General features: G+C 32.5%; 1 protein-coding gene and 1 non-coding gene across 3 annotated transcripts in view; both read right to left on the reverse strand.

Annotated features, from left to right (window-relative positions):
- GRID2 (glutamate ionotropic receptor delta type subunit 2) overlaps positions 1-20,064 on the reverse strand; it is a 1,588,204-nt gene that overhangs the window by 605,886 nt on the left and 962,254 nt on the right. The gene's annotated exons all lie outside the window — the stretch shown is intronic.
- LOC111767036 (U1 spliceosomal RNA) lies at positions 6,307-6,468 on the reverse strand. Its single transcript, XR_002798933.1, has one exon. It is a non-coding gene; the product is annotated as a U1 spliceosomal RNA (small nuclear RNA).

Here is a 20,064-nt window from a genome sequence, read left to right on the forward strand (position 1 = left end):
ACAAGGGGGAGGATAAATAAATAAATAAATGTATGAATAAATAAATAAATAAATTAGAGGCACATAAGAGCAGATTTGAATTGCCTGAAGACAGAATTAGTGATTTCAAAGACAGAACATCTGAACTCTCCAGAAGGAAAACAGAAAAAGAGAAGAATATGGAAACAATGGAACAGAATCTCAGGGAATTGAATGACAATGCAAAATACACACAATTCACATTATCATGTCCCAGAAGGAGAAGAGAATGGAAAAGGGGCAGAAAGAATATTTGAGGAAATAATGACTGAAAACTTCCCAACACTTATGAAGAACATAAATATCAATATCCAAAAAGGACAACACACCCCAAACAGCATAAACCCTACTAGACCTACCCTGAAACACCTACTATCCACAATGACAAATATCAGAGATAAGAGAGGATTCTGAAAGCAGGAAGAGAAAAGCAAAGCACCACATATAAAGGAAACTGGGTAAGATTAAGTGCTGACCTGTTATCAGAAACCATGGAGGAGAGAAGAAAGTGGTATGATGTATTTAAGGTACTGAAAGAGAAAAACTGCCAGCCAAGAATTCTGTATCCCCCAAAACTGTCCTTAAAAATTGAGGGTGTGTTCAAATTCTTCACAGACAAACAAAAACTAATAGAATATGTTTCCAAAAGACCATATTTGCAAAAGATACTAAAGGGGGTGCTGCAGCCTGAAAGAAAAAAAAAAAGGGTAAGAGATTTGGAGAAGAGTTTATAAATGAAGATTAATAGGAAGAGTAAACTAAAGGATAAGAAGACAGACAATAGAACAATATGACAACAGAGAGCCAAAGGACAAATGAATGAGGCTAACTGAAGTTTTCAAGTAGCCCTTCAATCTATCCAATGATTCCTGAAATATGGAAAGAAGAGTTTTCTTGGACAAACACTCTAGGAGCAGCAGAAAGTGGCACAGAGGATAAAGGAGAGTGAATCATCAGCAGAAGTAACAGACTTCTCTCCTAAATCAATTCCTGGCTTTGAAAGTGATGGGATTGTTGCTGTTTGTGCAGCTATTGCTTAGAAACAGAAGACAGCTTCAACAAATAAACAATGGTTATTGTGTCTGCTTCTGGGACTGTAGAGACTGTAACTGAGAAGGAAGATGGTGTTCCAACACCAGATGGCTCTGTTTTTATCAAAACCCAATGAAGGAAAATGCATAGCATGAATTATTTGAATCTTTTTTATTATAACTTAAAGTTTTAGACACAGGAACATTTATTCTGGAGAAACAGGACAAAACTCCTGTTTGTAAGATAAGTTTTTCAGATGAAGCATAAAAATCTAAATGGTAGCATTATTGTATAATGTTTGGATTATTCTTTGATAAGTTATGGTTTATATTTAAGATTAGAATTCTGAGCAAAATATTTTTGATATATAAATTTAATTTAATCCAAATATATGGATGGATACATTTTAAAGAAAATTTGAAAAGCAAATTCTTGAATGATAAAAAACTTGGTCAGTGTTATTTTTTTAAAAAAAGGAATGAAATTCTGATATATTTGAAAATATGACTCAGGTTGAATGAAATAAGCCAGGTTCAAAAGGACAAATATTGTATGATCTCACTGATATGAAATCATTAGATTAAGCAAATTCACAGAGTTGAAAACTAGAATGCAGGTTGACAGGGGCCAGGTGGGTGTAGGGAATGAGGAACTAATGCTTCATTGGTACAGAGTTTCTGTTTGGGGTGATGGAAAAGTTTTGGTAATGGATGGTGGTGATTGTAGCACAACATATGAACATAATTAACAGCACTGAATTATATATCTAAATGTGGTTAAAAGAGGAAATTTTAGGTATTATATATGTTACTAGAATAAGATTTTTGAAAAGGGTTGTGAAATACAAATAGTGAACCCTAATGTAAACTATGTACTATAGTTAATACATTATGATATTGTTTTACCAATGTAACAATGTACCACTCCAAAACAAAGTGTTAATTATAAGGAAAACTGTGCATATGAGGGAGTATAGAGGAATTCTTTATTTTTTGCTTGCTTTTTATTGTAAACCTATAACATCTATATTAAAATAAATAAATATATAAAGCTATTGAATAGAGTAATATACTGCATAGGATGCTGCTATTAAAAATTAATGCTTCATGAGGTACTGCCAAATTGTTTTCAAGAGTCAGCACCATTTAACCTTCCCATCAATAGTGAAGGAGTGTTCCTATTTTTCCACATCCTCTCCAGCACTTGTAGTTTTCTGTTGTTTTATGTTTTATTTTATTTTGTTTTGGTGGTGGTCATTCTATAAGGTGTGAAATGGTATGTCATTGTAGTTTTGATCTGTATATCCCTAATAGCTAGTAATGTTGAACATTTTTTCATTTGCTTTTTGGCCATTTGTATGTTCTTTTTGGAAAAATGTCTATTTAAGTCTTTTGCTCATTTTTTGAATTGGTTTGCTTGTCTTTTTATTGATGAGTTATATGATCTCTTTGAATAATATGGATATCAAACCCTTGTTGGATATGTGGTTTCCAAATGTTTTCTCCCATTGAGTAGGCTGCCTTTTTACTTTCTTGACAAAATCTTTTGAAGAACAAAAGTGTTTAATTTTGAGGAGGTCCCATTTATCTATTTTTTCTTTCATTGCCTATGCTTTAGGTATAAAGGTTAAGAAACTAGCACCTACCATGAAATCTTGAAGATGTTTCCCTACATTTTCTTCTATAAGTTTTTTTATTGTATCTTTTACATTTTGAGTTACCTTTTGTATAAGGTGTGAAATAGTGGTCTTTTTTCTTTCTTTTGGATATGGATATCCTGCTTTTGGATATGGATATCCAGTTCTTCCAGCATCATTTGTTGAACAAACTGTTCTGGCCCAGCTGGGTGGGTTTGACAGCATGTAGAAAAAACATTTGACCATAGATATTAGGGTCTATTTCTGAGTTCTCAATTTGAACCAATTGGTAAATATGTCTATCTTTACATCAGTACCATGCTGCTTTTTACCTCCTTAATATGCTTTAAAGTCAGGAAGCGAGAGTCTTCTGACTTCTTTTTAAAGGCAGTTTTGGCTATCTGGAGCCCCTTAACTTTCCAAATAAATTTGGTGACTGGCTTTTCCATTTCTGCATAAAGGCTGTTGGGATTTTTACTGGGATTGTGTTGAATCTGTAAATCAGTTTGAGTAGAATTGATATCTTAACAATATTTAGTCTTCCAATCCATGAATTGGATTGACTTTCCATTTATTTAGTCTTTTTTTTTTTTTTTTGGTTTCTTTTAGCAATGTTTTGTAGTTTTCTGAATACAGTTTCTTTATGTCCTTGGTTAAGTTTATTCCTGAATATTTGATATTTTAGTTGCTATTATAAATGGAATTTTTTCTGACTTCCTCTTCAGATTGCACATTAGCAGAGTATAGAAACACTGCTGATTTTGGGGTATTAATTTTGTATCCTGCCGTTTTGCTGAACTCATCAAGAAATTTCAAGTATCTTTCTTGTGGATTTTTGGGGGTATTTTCTAGATACTGTTTCATATCTTCAGCAAATAGTGACAATTTTACTTCTTCCTTTTCTATTTGATTGTGTTTTATTTCTTTATCTTGCCTAATTGCTCTAACTAGAACTTCTAGCATAATTTTGAATAATGGCAGTGACAGCGGGCTTCTTTGTCTTATTCCTGATCTCTGTGAGAAAACTTTCAGTCTTTCACCATTTAGTACAATGCTAGGTGTGGGTTTTTTCTATAAGCACTTTGCTTTGTTGAGAAAGCTTCTTTTCTTTCTATTTTATTTCTGCAGTGTTTTTATGAGAAAGTATATTGTATTTTTTCAAATGCCTTTTCTGCATAAATTGAGAGGATCATGTAATTTTCCTCTTCAGTTTATTAATGTGGTTATTACACTAATTGATTTTCTTGTGTTGAACCACCCTTGCATACCTGGAATAAAATCCACTTGATCATGGTGTATAATTCTTTTAATGTGCTTTTGTATTCAGTTAGCTGTACATTATCGAGGAATTTTGCATTTATATTCATTAGAGATATTGGTCTGTAATTTTCTTTTTTGCAGTATCTTTATCTGGTTTTGATGTCAAATTAGTTGGGTAGTGAATTTTCCTATTAAATTTTTTTGGAAGTACTTGAGCAAGATTGGTATTAGATTATCTCTGAATGATTGGCAGAATTCACCTGTAAAACTATCTAGTCCTGGGTTTTTCATCTTTGGGAAGTTTGGGATGACTGTTTCAATCTCTTTACTTGTAATTGGTTTATCAAGGTCTTCTATTTCTTCTACAGTCACAATAGATTGCTCATGAGTTTCTAGGAATCTGTCTAACTCATCTACATTGTATAGTTTTTTTGGGAATACAGTTGTTCATAGCATCATCTTATGATCTCTCTCATTTCTGCAGGGTCAGTGGTAATGACCCTTAGTCATTTCTAATTTTATTTATTTGCATCTTCTTTCTTTTTCCTTTGCCAGTTTTGCTAAGGGTTTGTCAATGTTGGTATTGTCGAAGAAAGAACTTTTGGTTTTGTTTATTCTCTGTTTCTTTCTCAATATCATTTATTTCTGTTTTGATCTTTATTATTTATTTCCTTCAGCTTGGTTTGGGATTAGTTTTCTTTTTGTTTTCTAGTTCCTCCAGGTGTGCAACTAGGTCTTTGATTTTAGCTCTTTCTTCTTTTTTATTGTCAACATTGAAGGCTATAAATGTCCTCCTTAAGAGTACTTTGTTTAATCTACTAATATTGGTGGATTTTCCCTTTTTCCATCCATTATTGATTTCCAGCATCACTCCATTATGAACAAAGTGTTTTTGTACAATTCTAATTATTTTAAGCTTATTGAGACCTGTCTTGTGACCCAACATACAGTCTATCCTTGAGAAAGATCCATGATTACTTGAAAAGAATGTATATCCTGATTTTGGGGTGCAATGCTCTATAAATGTCTGTTAGATCTAGTTCACTTATCATATTATTCAAGATTTTTGTTTCCTTAATTATACCCTGTCCAGATGTTCTATCCAATGATGAGAGTGGTGTATTAAAGACTCCAATTATCATTGTAGAGTCATCTATTTCTCCCTTCAGTTTTACCAGTGTGTGTCTCATGTATCTTGGGGCATGTAGATTATGTGCATAAATATTTATTATAGTTATTTCTTCTTGGTGAATTGCCCCTTTTGTTAATATATAATGACCTTCTTCATCCTTATAACAGTTTTATATATAAAACCTATTTTGTCCAATATTACTATCACTATTCCAGATCATTTTTTATTACTATTTGTGTGGATTTTTTTCCCAACCTTTCACTTTCAGACTGACTTTGTCCTCTTGTCTGAGGTGAGTCTTTTGCAGACAAAATATTGATGGCGCATATGTTTTTTATCCATTCAGTAAATATATGCCTTTCAATTAGGGGATTCAATACATTATTGTTCAATGTTATTACTGTAAGGGCATTACTTACTTCATTCATTTTATCTTTGGCTTTCTGTTTTCATATCTTACTACTGTCTATTTTTGTATCCTTTAAGTTACCCTTACCAATATCTTCATTTCTACCATCTTCTCCAAATCTCTTGCTCTTGTTTTTCCCTTTCAGGTTGTAGCATTCCCTTTAGTACCTCTTGTAAATCTGGTCTTTTGGTAGCATACTCTCTCAGTTTTTGTTTGTCTGTGAATGTTTTGCACTCATCCTCATTGTTGAGGGACAGTTTTGTTGAATACAGAATTTTTGACTGGCAATTTTTCTCTTTCAGTGCCTTAAATACATTATACCACTTTTTTCTCTCCTCCATGGTTCCTGGTGAGAGGTCAGCACTTAATATTATCAAGGCTCCCTTGTATGTGATGCTTTGATTTTCTCTTGCTGCTTTCAGAATCCTTTCTATCTCTGATATTTTTCATTCTGAATAGTAGGTGTCTTGGTGTAACTCTATTTGTATTTTATTCTGTTTGGGATGTATTGTCCTTCTTTGATATTAATATGCATGTCTTTCATAAGGGTTGGGAAATTTTCAGTTATTATTTCCTCACATATTCTTTCTACCCTTTTCCTTTTTCTTCCCTCTCAGACACTGATATTGAGTATGTTTGTGTGTTTTTTTTAATCATTCAATTCCCTGAGACTCTGTTCCCTTTTTTTTTTTTTTTTTTAATTCTTTTCTCTTTCTGTTCTTCCATTTTTTGAAGTTTGGATTTTCTGCCCTTGAATTCACTAATTCTTCTCCATCAATTCAAATCTGCTGTTATGTGCTTCGAATGTAATTTCTTTTATTCAGGAAACAAAAATGCAGTCCCCTACTACCACAGATTATTTAGCTGAGTTTCATGCATTTAGGGAAATCACAGGTTCAGCACACCCAGAGTACAATGAATGAGCTTCACCTTGGGAAAAACACCTTTGTGATCATGGTATCTTCCCTGACAGGCAAATATCTAATGTATTTTTAATCTCATCCATGTGTCTTTCATTCCTGTACACTCTGTTACTTTTTTTTTTTTTTGGCAGACTTTCATGTTTATGCTCATCCAGTGTCGTCTTAATATCTTATATCTCTTCAATCACTTTTTCTTTCAACTCCTTGAATTTATTTAAGATATTTGTGTGATTATCATTGAATAGTTGTCTTAAATCCTGTGTCTTGGTAGGATTTTTGGTTTGTTCCATTGGCTGGGCATCCCTTCCTGTTTCTTAAATGGCAGTTTGAGATACATAAAAGTGGTTTTTCTCCTTGCAGTTTCCCAGCTGGCCAGTAGATGGCACTCAGCAAATCTTTCCACTGGAGGTGACTCAACTTCCACTTGCCCATTATTGTAGTCTGGCCAGAGCCAAGATTCAAAGTATGCTCTGCTGGCCAAATGCACTGAAGAAAAACCAATCTCCACTATTTGCTGTACCCTCCCTCTTCTTAGGGAGGAAAATGTCTTCTGCCCTCTCAGTTTGCCATGATGAGCCACCAGTTTTATTCCAATTGTTTGCCTTAAGGGTGAGGGACAGGTGCCATTACTAGCCACTGGGGTTAATAACTCAAGGTTTTCATTTTGGCTTATTCATTTCTCTGTCCTTCGCCTTCCTGGAGGAGTGCACAGCACTCTTCTTGGCTGCAGATCCCCAAAGTAGGTCCTTTGTACAGCTTTTTCCCTTCCTTCATTGTTTTTGTGAGAGAGTTGAACCCTGCTTTCTTATTCCAATTCCATTGTCCTGGAAGCTGCCATATTTATTCCTATCTCTTTACTGTATGTGCTTGGAGTTTTCTTCACCTTTTTCTCTTTTAATTTCTATAGAAATTCCAGGGTTGTTGATTGCTAAATTATCAGATCTTATACAGAACTCATTACCAACAGTGTGAAGGGTATAAACCTTCTTACTAATACTGATTTACATCAGCTCAGGTGCATGTCATGTTCCATGAAGAGGCTTTACATTACTTAGGTTTGCAGGGATCACATTTTATATTTTGGTAGTTCCCAAATCCCTAATACTTTTCAAGTTTCCTATAAAACAGTGTTTCTTAAAGTGTGGTGGGTCAGTAGATACCAGGATTATTAAAAATACAGACTTTTTGAGTTCCTTTTGAAATATACCCAACTTGAGTCTCTGAGGGTTCATGTTTGTTAACAGGCATCACACAGATAATTCTTATTTAACTAAGGTTTGAAAAAATGGGTATCTAATTATTGCTTCACTATAGGTGTATTATGTTAACTCACAGTTATCCTGCAGTCTCCAGTGACTTGCACTGTAGAGGATTTCCATCTTACCACTGGTCATTCATTAGTTCCTTAAATTGGGCCACAGAAATGCTTATTTGGTATTTGCAATTACCTTTTTTGTTTCTACAGGCAAACATTTCAATTAGGACTAGCCCAGATGTCAACCCATGAGTGCAGTTTTTGCCTCAGGTTGTTGTATTTCAATGTTTACATTTAGAGGAATTCAAGGAATGTGGTTTGTACTTCAATTCACCTGAGTCCACCACAAGTGAATCAGAATCTCCACGGATTCTCCCAGTTGCCAAACATTAAGTACAAAGCAGTGGTTGCTATTAGATTATAGAACAATGATTTATATTTTGTTTTTTTTGCAAAGACCAAATTCCACAAAACAAAGCAGCCAGATTTTTTAGTGTAATAACAGATAATGCTCCATTTCCTTTTTCCTTTTGTTTATTAAATTGGTTTTTAATGTAGCCACATGTGAAGGCTGTTTTAGTTACCCTTTTAATTTGCTAATATCTAATAAAATATCTAGATATTCTTTCAAGGATTAACACTGCGTTATTACTATTCATTACAGGTTTTTCTAGGCTTTAAAAATGTTATAGGTATTTTGCCCAAGAGATCTGCTTTGATGATTAAATTTGATATTTTATAATAAATTTCATCATATTATACAAGTAAGATATAGAATTGAAAGCAATTTAGACTATAAAAGAAATTTTGTTTCCAAAATAAGGTAATGTGAAATTGATTTTGTTAAAACCTCCCCGGATTTTTAGTTGATCTTATATATTAGTAAAATCATTCTCTTAAGTGTGGTAAAGTATCAATTCTTTTAATAACATAATTCTAGTGCATTATATGTAATAAAATCACTATTCAAGCTGGCATAATGTAATACCTAATTTACAATTTGTGCAAATACACTCTACATTAAAAAATTAATTCACCTTAATCTTCCTATATAAACGAATAAAGAAAATCATAAATTTAGTATCTTGTGGGAAATAAACTATGTTTGAAAAAAATCTATCTCTTTTCTTATTCATTTAACTCTGCTTTATTAATGACAGTGATGGCAGAAATGTACATTTTTTTAATACACATTCCAAAGTCACTTAGAGAAAATTAAGTATAGCCATTTTCAGAGAATTAAGAAAAACATCTGAAATCCTAGGAGGAGGATGATATGTAGATTTTAAAATAACTAGTCTAATTTCCATTATAAAATTAATTGAGAAAATTAAATTTCTGAAGCTCACATATGATCACTACAAAAGATTCCTTGTGAAATTCTGGGTAAGCACATCTGGGTGTCTCCGTTATTTCCTTCACATTTTAAATGCATCTGGATAATCAAATGCTTTGCATACAAATGAAGTAAATAAGTTTTGATGACTAAAACTATTTTATTTATTTAATTTGCTTAGCAATTGGTTTTTCAAAACAGCTTCATATGGGGTATAATTGTCATAAACTGTACATATTTAAAGCATATATTTTAGTAAGTTTTGATGTGTGTATCAAATAATCAATATGATGAACCTATTAAAGCTATTTTAAAAAGGAGAATAGGTTTCTTCTTTGTACTACTGAAAAACTAGCTGGTGAGAGATCAGATATTCTGGGAGTTTCCGTGTCTACTTATGATTACTATGGCACTGCTTGTGTTTTATGAGCAATAACATTGATAATCTACTGCAAAACTAAATCCAATCACGTTTAGAATCTAAACACTTTGTGGGGCTATTAGGCATTGCAAAGCCAGCTAGATCATATTCCAGGTCTGGGTCATCATCCATTTTTTTCATGTTCATACAACATTAATTAAGAAAATATTTACAATCTGAGAATGTATCCAAGGTCAACCTGAAGCAAAAGGGTAGAGCAGACAAAGCTTATCTATTGTACTCTTCTGATCTTCTTTCCCTTTCTCTGAACACTTGTCTCCCTTAGCATCACTGCCTTAATGTTACCCAAGTAGCATATCAGTTACCACAAATATTCCTCACCAAAGGCCAACTTCTCCCAGTGAAGCCCTATGTGATAATTCTTCCCTCCTCCCCCAAGTCCACACAGTTGTTTTCTGTTTATGAAAGAGAAAGAAAAATAAATAAATCCATGCACTAGGTGCAACAGTTAATCACTGTTTGAAGTGATAATCCTTCAAGTTCAGATCATTTTAAAAACTGTTGCCTCCATGTGACACTGCTTTTATTCAAAAGATTGTGTTACTAATAGCAAACTATTAAGCACTTTAATGGATCTTTAAAGATATTTGGGTCAGGATATGCCTTATCCTGCTGCTTTTAAAATCTTACCATAATATAGCAAAGGACTTATGCATAAAATTATATTTGTCTCCCTAGAACTTTGTCTTCAATTCAAAATATGCTTCTGAAATAATAGCGGTCTTCATGACTTCATTACATTTTTTTCAGGTTTTGGTAGACTCATATATAAAACGTTTGTTTCATTCGATCTTATGATCAAGCAAAATCTTTGTGTTTTTTTTTTTTTTCCATTCTAAACGTCTATTAAGAAATATCTTTGGCAACTTCCAACATGCCATTTTTTTTCCCTTATCGTAAGTGAAATATTTGGCATTTATATCTGTCCAATTTCTTTTTGTTCGTTAAGGTCCATTAACTGTCCTTTAATTAAGAGTAGAGACTTCACTATTCAAACACGACATTTTATCTTTTTAATAAAGAATGACAGTCTTCCATGAGAATTACATTAAGAGTAAGTGTGGTCTGCAATTAATTATAGTATTATTATTATTGTGTGTATGTATTTTAGATCTAGACAAATTAAATCAACCACATTAAAATACTTTATATCACCAATGATTTTTATCAGCAATAAACAATGAATAAGATATATTTTGCACTGATGCCACACTGAAAAGGAAAAAACATAGAAACAAAATTGTGTGTAGATATTATCAGATAGGGGCACACATAAATCATGTTATCACTCAAAAATTTTTTCTGTTACCCCCTGTCCCACAATGAACAAATTATTTTTAAATTACTTGTTTCAATAAAATTATATGGTCAACATATAATATGGCACAATATTCTAATGTTTTTGAACAACTTTAGATTTCTGTATTTTATGCTATCATTATTTAAGCAAGAAATCTGAAGCAATGACAGAATTTTTAGTGTATCTGTCATGAAGCTGTAACATATAACATAACACAAGTCACCTACAAACATCTGATCCATTTCTCTCTCTGTATATATTATTAATACAATATTTATCTGCTCTATGTTGCTTTTTTGTTTATCTCCCTTCTACTCAACGGGTAATATCTATATCCATTCTATCTATCTATCTATCTATCTATCTATCTATCTATCTATCTATCTATCTATCTATCTAATCCATCATCTCCTCTCTAAAAATAGATATTCTATAAATAACAAGTGTTAAAAACTGTTTACTGATGCTGCTTGATCTTGAAGAAAACTGTTATTTTATCTATCAACATAGGCATCCTTGCTATTCTATGATCCAACAAAAATCCGCATTGAAAAAAAGAGGAGTAAAAGCCCTAATATTACTGATAGTCCCAAAGTCTAACTACATTGTGATTAAAAGACACTTTGACTGGATAACTCTACTCAGGATCATAAAATATCTAACTATAAATTATTTATGAAATGATTTTTTCAGGAACTTTAATGCATCCTTATGTAAAACAATTTATTTTCATTAAAATATGCCTCCATTAGAAACAATAAGATAAAAGTCAATGCCAAGTTCATAATGAACAAAAATGTGGCTGTCATTTAAGAAAAGAAAAGGAGGAAGGCCTTGTAGAATTGAATAGAAATACTACTTCTTCAAGCAAAAATAAAATTTGGAGAGATAAAGAAAAAAGGTTAAAATTAAATATTATGTAAAAATATTGTAGGAGGAAGTCAAAAGAGTAGGATGAAGTGAAGCTAAAAATATTTCCATATTTTAACAATTAGTGTTTTTGAGAGGAAAGCATGACAGAAATGATGTTATTTCATAGGAAAATGTATTTTTCTTAGTGTTTAACTATGAAAGTAACTATAAAAGCAAAACCAAAAATATATCAAAAGATTGGTTCCACATTTATAAGAGAAAAGCAAAGGGGATCTCACTATTACTGTATCACTAATGAAAAAAGGTTTTGGAATTGTGGGAAGTTCCTTTAAGCTAGTGGAAAAGACATTGAACAAGTTTAGTGTTGGTTCTAATAAACTAAAGATTTTAGTCAAACCATTCATCTCACAAAACTCAGGCACCTTGTGTGTGGGATGAAGAAGTTTCACCCGTATTTTTTTTTTCCTAGTATTTTGTGATACTTTCATAAACATTTGGGGTGGACAAAAAAATACTACTTGATAAAGACTTTAATGTGTTTGAGAAGGAATAAATTATTCACATATTGATTTTTTTTTTTTTTTGAGGTACTAGGGCCTGAACCCAGACCACGTTTGTGGGTAACTGGCACCACATTAGTTTCCCTGAGTTGGTTTTTTCATTAGTTTTGCTTGTTGTTTCTTTTTGTTTTTACTGGGTGCATTGGGAACCGAACCCAAACTGCCCTTATGGAGGCAGGTGCTCAATTGCTTGAGCGATATCCACTTCCCAACATATTGATTTTTAATTTAGATACAGTTAACAGGATTAAAGACACAAAGAAAATATATAAAAGAGTCAATTGTCTAAATAATTTATCTAAAACCAAAAAAGTAGCTGGAGAAGATATAATATCTAGAAGCCAGAAATTTTTTTATTTGTTTGAATTCTTGGAGGAAATTGAGTAGGTGAGAATGATAGAAAATATTAAATAGAAATTGATCTATAACTTTTAACAAATAAAAACTTTATGAGATGAGAACCCTGTCCTTGCATTGCAATTATTTTGTTTGTCCCAAGAACAGTTCTTCAGTTTCTAATATTCTGTGGAAGGTAAAATTACATATTATTATAACATTTTCAAAATGAGAGGGAGAAATATGACCATTTTTTTCACAATTCTTAAAAAAGCCATGGTCTCCTGTTTAATGAAAATACACTTTTTCAAATCGCATTATTGCCCCAAAGGACTAGAATCAGGCATTATGAAATGCATGAGCCTTGAGCTGAAAGATTTCTCACCTTAGTTTGGGATACAGATTCATATTAACTTTGAAAGAACCAAATGAAGAATTTCACGAGCAAAACGTATAAATAGATTTCCATTTAAAACCAAAAAAAACCACTTTTATTCAGGTACTCCAGGGTAATAAAATCTTCCAAAGCTTCTGATTAAGAATTGCTTGAAAAAAAATTGCTTGAAAACATTTTCAGTAGATAAGGGTTTTTCTGCTCATCAAGCATCAAGTGACTTAACTCAGGGTGATTAAATTCAGTTAACTGCATTCACTTTATTAATTAAACATTTCAGGCACAACCCATATTAATTTAAAATACTTGTGGAAATCTGTTTAAAAAGTGAGATTCATTTCTCACTCTTCATTTTTAAAACAAAATACTCCAAAAATGCTATTCATTGTCATAAGGGAGTTTAATAACTGAAAAAGTGTGTTTACTGAATTTTAAAAGTTCAAACATCATTGCCTTGAAATGTAAAATCCCCTTATTGCACTTGAATTACTTTGACTAGTTAAAGTGCCTCTAATTACTAGAACAGTATCTTCATTTCCAAACCCTTATTTTTCCATATTGGAAAGAACTCTACACAAACTTTTTTTCTATACATTTTGATGAGTATTTGTAAAATCCATAGAAAATAGGCTAGCAAGACATATAAGATCCTAGTGAAAATGCTGACAATTTAATATCAAAATAACAATTCCTTAAAATAACATTTGTAGCTTCAACAAGATGTTGAGGTAAGCAGAGCAGACAGCTTGGCTTAGTGAACACATATGGACACCATCTAAGTTTTGTATTAGCATAATACAGTAATTATTATTAATAGTCCTCTCTATATAAGTGATAAGGCTTTATTTTCAAAGAAAATTATTTAAGTATTCTTTGAAAAACATCCTTCTAAATTCTTTGGAATTTGACATATTTGTGATTTTATATATTTGATGAGTTCCTTTGAAAACTACAGACCTAGAGTAAGAACAACTTATGGATTATTTTTTGTTGTTTTTGGCTTATTTTTCTCTATTACTTCTCCAATCAATTATATGCCTATTTAATGGTTAGTAAATTTTGTGAATTCAACATGCTTCTTAATCTTAGGTTATTATTAAAAAAACTCCAATGCTGTGGATGTTTATATTTTGATAAAAAAAGTTTTGAAAATCTTTAACTCTAAATTATTTTTCCATTAGTTATTCATTCATAGAATCTAAGTTACCCTAAATTTTATAGGGGGAAATATGAATGTTAATTATTTTTTAAAAGTTAGAACAAATCTATAATTGTTAGAAGAGCTTTTTCATAGTTCTTACTTTCAAATATTCTTCAGAGGATATCATCAGAAGATACATTTCATATATAAAAATATCTTTCATATATTTTATATATTTCATATATAAAAAATATTTTGAGGTTTATTATTGTATGTAAAATTGCCATATTATAAAATTATTTGATGTTTTTATCCATAATCTAAAATTTGAATACTTAATAAATAAGTCTACAAATTAATTAGTTGGATTATAGTCTTGTTTCAAAAAATGAGATAGATTATAATGTCATCAATGGCATATAGATATATACAAAATGATTTTTTTTTGCCACTAACAAATAGAGCTTTGGAATGCTTTATGAATGCAAGGTAATAATAGACTGAAAGAAGCATGGAATACTAGTTTGAGACAGCAGCCTCTATTTCAAAGTGCAAGCCAGACAAATATTATACCTAAAGACTAAATTACTTGCACACTTCTGATAAACTTTCAGAAATAGTTTCTTCTCTCAAAATTCACAGATAATTTTAAAAGATGAAATTTTTAAATCTGTAATTATGCAACCAACTTGGAGAGAATTTAAGGATTATTTTATTTCATTTCTCACGGCTAGTAATAAGTGTTCACTATATTCAAGATCATAGATTTGTACATGTTTGCAAACAAAGGCACACTTAAAGAGAAAAAAAAACAAGATTTGAGAAATATGTGCCATTAGGTAAACAAGGATACATTTACATTATTACCTGGAATGGATTACTGGGGCCCAAGAATCCTGACTAGGGGAGAAACAACTCTGTAGAGTGGACACTAATTTAGAGCATATACAGCCATAGGTTCAATCAGTTGATTTTAGATGCAAATCCATCTACAAATACTCTCACATGAACAATCCTGCCAGTGCTCATTTAACCAAACAACTGGAAACCATGATCTAGTCAAAGTGATACCTGAATTTAACCATCACACAGGGCAATAATCATTAAAGGAATCTAAATTAGGAATACGCAGAATTAAGAAACATTTCCTTATATGTGTACTCCTCTGTGAGGTCTCACTGCCATGAGAGTGCCATGACACTGCCACTTTTAAGTGGCAGATATCAAGGCTTATACTTAAAAGAGGTTACATGAATGGACAGACAGTGACTAGGAAAGGGTCACTCAGTGAATCATTTGTCCTTGTATGGTGAAGACTCCAGCAGACTAATTTATGGTACAGTGACATCATAGTACAGTAGGTTCAACTAGACCTTAATCCCTATGTCTTGTCACTACACCTCAAATAGTCTGTTTTCTGTTTCTTCCAAATTTTTCTGTGGTCTGTTTAAATATTTGATTAGTATCTCTCTTGCTCTCTCAGACTTGTCTTGCTTTCCTTGGGGGATTATAAATTCTTCAGCAGGAACTGGATTTTATACAATTGGAGCCACTATAAAAATGTATGTCAATGGAAAATTATAACAACCTGGTCCAGGACAACTAATGGTCCAGAAACTTCCTGAATGAAGGTTTGGGTTATCCCACCAGGTAGAGAACCACAACTAGCTGAGGTGTTTGCTGAAAGTAAAGGGAATATGCAATGATATTTATAAGAAGATAGTTATAAATATCAGCTACCTGACCAGCTGCAGAAAATGAAGGCTGTGATTGTTATTCATATTTTCCTTGTTTTATTATGAATATGTTTGTGCATATATATATATATATACATAAAGCAAATATCTTTGTTTTCTTCCCCCTCTTATTCCTTATCATGTCATAATATTTAAATTACAAGATTCAAAGGTAAGATAGAATACCACCCAAGGACTTGCATGCTGTTCTGGGGAAAGGGTTATTGCATTTTCCATGGTACACAGGAAAGTTTTACTATATTATGTGAAAATATGACTATATTATTGTATTTATTTGGAGATTAAGTATGGTGTAAGGAGATGTGTATGGGTGCAAGTTGACAGTGGGTGGACTGTGATACTTAATTTCATGTCATCTTGGTTAGGTTATGGTGTCTAGCTGTTTGGTCAAGCAAGCACTGGCCTGATTATTACTGTGAAGGTATTCTGTAAATCAATGCGAATCTTTAATAAGTGACTGCATTTTTTACTGATTGCATCCACAATCAACAAAGGAGACAGCCCTCAAAACTGAGGGGAATCTCCTCATCTAATCAATTGGGAAACTTTAAAGCCAGAAATGAGGATTTCAGAGGTTATCAGAAAGAGGAATTTCTGCCACCTCTTCAGCCAGTCAGCTTTCCTGGGGATCTCAATTTCACCTTCATCTGAGTTTCCAGCTTCCAGTCTGCCCTATGGAATTTGGATTTGACAAACCCCATGGTCACATGAACCAATTCCTAAAATATTTAAAAGTTTAATATGGGATTGGATGTGTATGTGTGTGTGTGTGCATTGACCTGTCAGTTCTGTTTCTCTGACTACTACCCCTTGATTCTGGGTCCTGGAGATAAATCCCCATTTGGGGCTGATGGTAGAAATGAGGTGGATGGTATGTATCATGACTTTGGTTGGTGAATTCCACCTGTATTGAAGTTATATTGGTGAGTGTGTGTTTGCACGTTTGAGGGGAGGTAGGTGTAATGAGTTGGGTAATGGAGGCTGGGGTATGACCCATTGTGGGTGCTGTCCAATAGAGCAGGAAGGAAACTTAACCTTGCCACAGATCTCCCCTGCATGAGGTATAGTGTTGAACTTTTAGTCCTAACAGTCCTCAGCATGTGGACTGGAGATGACACCGGAGACTCCTTGGGTCTTTTTCTGAGCACATACAGGTCTGCAAACGTTCTCTGAGAATCTGCATGCCCTCAGCAGTTACAAATGATAGGCTATTTTTTTCTCGTAAGCGGTAAAGAAATCACACTACGCAAACATTTCACATTTTGTAGTCCTTCCAGAAAATTTGTTTCTCTTGCCACCAAAATTTCATCTCAGAACTCTATAAGGCATCTTTGGTCCACTATGGAGAGGTCAGCACAATCCCAAGTACCAGCAGAGATAGCTCCTATCCTCTCCAACAGTGCTTACTTGAAGTATGACTCCCTCAGAAGAGATCTCAAGTCAAGGAGCAATTAACTCTTCCAGAAAGGTCAGAGTAACCCTAAACATTGGGGGATACAGCTGTTCTTTTCTCTTCTCTGCAGTGATAAACAGACAAACTCTCTTAGAAGCAGAAACAGTTCAGTCCACAGTATATAATTTTTAGTAGTACAAAGTTTTCTTATCCATTAGGAAACTTCCGAGGCCAATAATTTTGAGAGTCTAATACATTGGAGATTTTATAAAGTGCATGACTGAGTATCACAGGACTTTGCAGTACATAATATTTTGATGGATACACGTAAAAGTTATTAGAACTAAACTTATCACAGCTATATATTTTATTATAAGAGAGGAAGAAAAAAATCTGTTATGTCCACAACACATGTCAATTCACAACATTTTCTAGATTCTATCCATTCTAAGTAAGAATGCCTCCTAAAGACATAAATTCATTGTTAGAAATAATGACAGTAAATAAAGATGGCAGAGTTTCCAATTATGGAGCCTAAATGATAAAGACTGGGTTTATGTAGGGTATGTTCATCACCAGCTTCTCTGCTATAAGTTTTTGTACAACTGTAGAAAACACACCTCCCAAGTCTTGATTTATGTAGGGTTTTGGAATCAGAAAGGACATTAAAACGAATACAAAGGTTAGTGCTTCATGTTATCCCTGTGACTGCAATATATCATGTTCTGCCAATCAGACCTATAATGAAATTACTTTGCCCATTTCACATAGCAATTTCCTGTCAGAATAACATCTCAACTTTACATTTCTTGTGTTGGCTTCAAAATGAATTACAGAGATTACTTTTGCAAATAGGCGTTATTTTAATTATCCTTCATAATGCAACAGACAAACCTAATTTCACTTACTCCTCACAGAAATCCTGAGAGATAGGTATTATTATTCATATTTTACAGGTAAAGAAATTAAGGCTCCCCGGGTTTAGTAGTCCTAAAATCAAGCAGTCAATAAGTGACAGAGTTAGAATTTCAGTGCACATGTGTTTATTTCCATTCCACATATTAAATCTAGCCTAGTTGTAGAATATTATCTTCAAAGACACCAATGGTAGCATCAATAGATTTGGAGAGAATACTTATCAAAAATGCAATATCAAAATATAACTTTGAGCTAGATAGAACTTACCATTCCTTCACTGAACAACAGTGATGGATCAATTATTATGTGTACTGAGAACACAATAGTTAATAAGATCTTTGTTGAGCCTTGTCCTCAATTATGATTTAATGAGGATAATATGTCATGATTCTAACAGAAGACAATTGGAAGGAAAATCAGTTTCCAAATTCTTTGTTTCTATTATTTTAGAAAGGAGAAGAAAATGTGTATATAATCTCTCCTTAGTTAGAGGTTTGTTAGTTATGCTTTTTTTTTTTTTTTTTTTTCAAGTAAGGCCTTGGTAAGAGGTTTGTTGGTTCTGCTTTATTCAAGTGAGGCCTGGTACTAATGTGCTTACATTTTTATAGGTCCTTCCATTTTGCTTGGAATAATCAATATAACTACCCACTACTTTCCTGTTCTCTACAAAAGCATGAATCCCTGAAAACAAATCATATTTTCCTTAAGAAACACTAAAATAATTATTCATTTACTCAAGGTATATTTAGTGACCAAATGTTCAATCTTATGGATTTTGTGCCAGTATGCACATTCATTCATTAGTTCATTCATTAAATACTTAATGAGCATCTACTATATGCTGCACATTAGGGAAAATATCAGGGAACAACAAAAGTTCTTGTCTCATAGAATTTACAATGCAGTGGGAAAGACAGACTATGAACAAGTTAATTAATTATATTTATGTATATTCATCAGGATTATATTCATTATTATATGATATATATATATCAGTTCAGTTTGCGAAAAATGCTATAAGGAAGTATTATGCAAGGTAATAAAGGAAAAGGTAAATGCTATTTTAGATATCACAGAATCAAAATACAAACACAACGTTGAAGAACACCAGGACAACTGTTTAATTGTTGGTCCTTTAGGGGCATGGTTGTTCTTTCTTCTTTCTATGTGCAGGGCAGTCAAATACTTCAGTTCATTAAAAATGGACTGACAGTAATCTACATAACACCCTTAGCAAAAACAATAAATTAGATTTGTCCAAAACAAAGCTGTAGTTTTTATATTTGTGAATTTAATGTGGGGGACCTAAGCAAAGGTTTTAAATCTATCTGAGAAATCACTGTACCTAGAAGCTAAAATGTCTCTGCTGTACCATTTTATTTCATCAACTTTTATGAGAAAACACTTTTACGAAGATTCTAAGTATTATTATGCAATTAAGATTGGTTGTGAAACCAGCTTTAATCTATTTGTCCTGGCCTTATTTCCCTGTTTGTGATAAAGTTCAAAGCCATTAAATCTAGAGTGTTAAATTTTAATGCTGGAACTCAATCTTTACAATAAAAAGTAAACATAATTGGCAAAACAAAAGAAAACCAAAAAAAAGAAAGAAAACTTCAGACAAACAGGCATGAAAGCTATTATGATTAACTCCTCTCTCAAGAAAAGCATATATTATTCTTTTAAATATAAAGTTTTAAAATTTAATCTTTATTTTTTAATCTCTTCTTATAATAAATGTAGGTATAGAAGATGATAAGATGTTGTTACTTAGAATATTTATGTTATTTCTTTTTGGCATCCTCAGTATTTTGGTGAACAAAAACAGGGGCGACCATATTCTTGAGAATTGTTTGAGGATATAGAAAACCTCAATGATTTCAATTTTTGGCTTCAAGGGTCACTCGAATTCATTTTCAAGGATGCACAGTGTGTTAACACCTTAAATA

This window comes from Dasypus novemcinctus, chromosome 1, assembly GCF_030445035.2.
Source record: "Dasypus novemcinctus isolate mDasNov1 chromosome 1, mDasNov1.1.hap2, whole genome shotgun sequence".
In the NCBI taxonomy this organism is placed as follows: domain Eukaryota; kingdom Metazoa; phylum Chordata; class Mammalia; order Cingulata; family Dasypodidae; genus Dasypus; species Dasypus novemcinctus.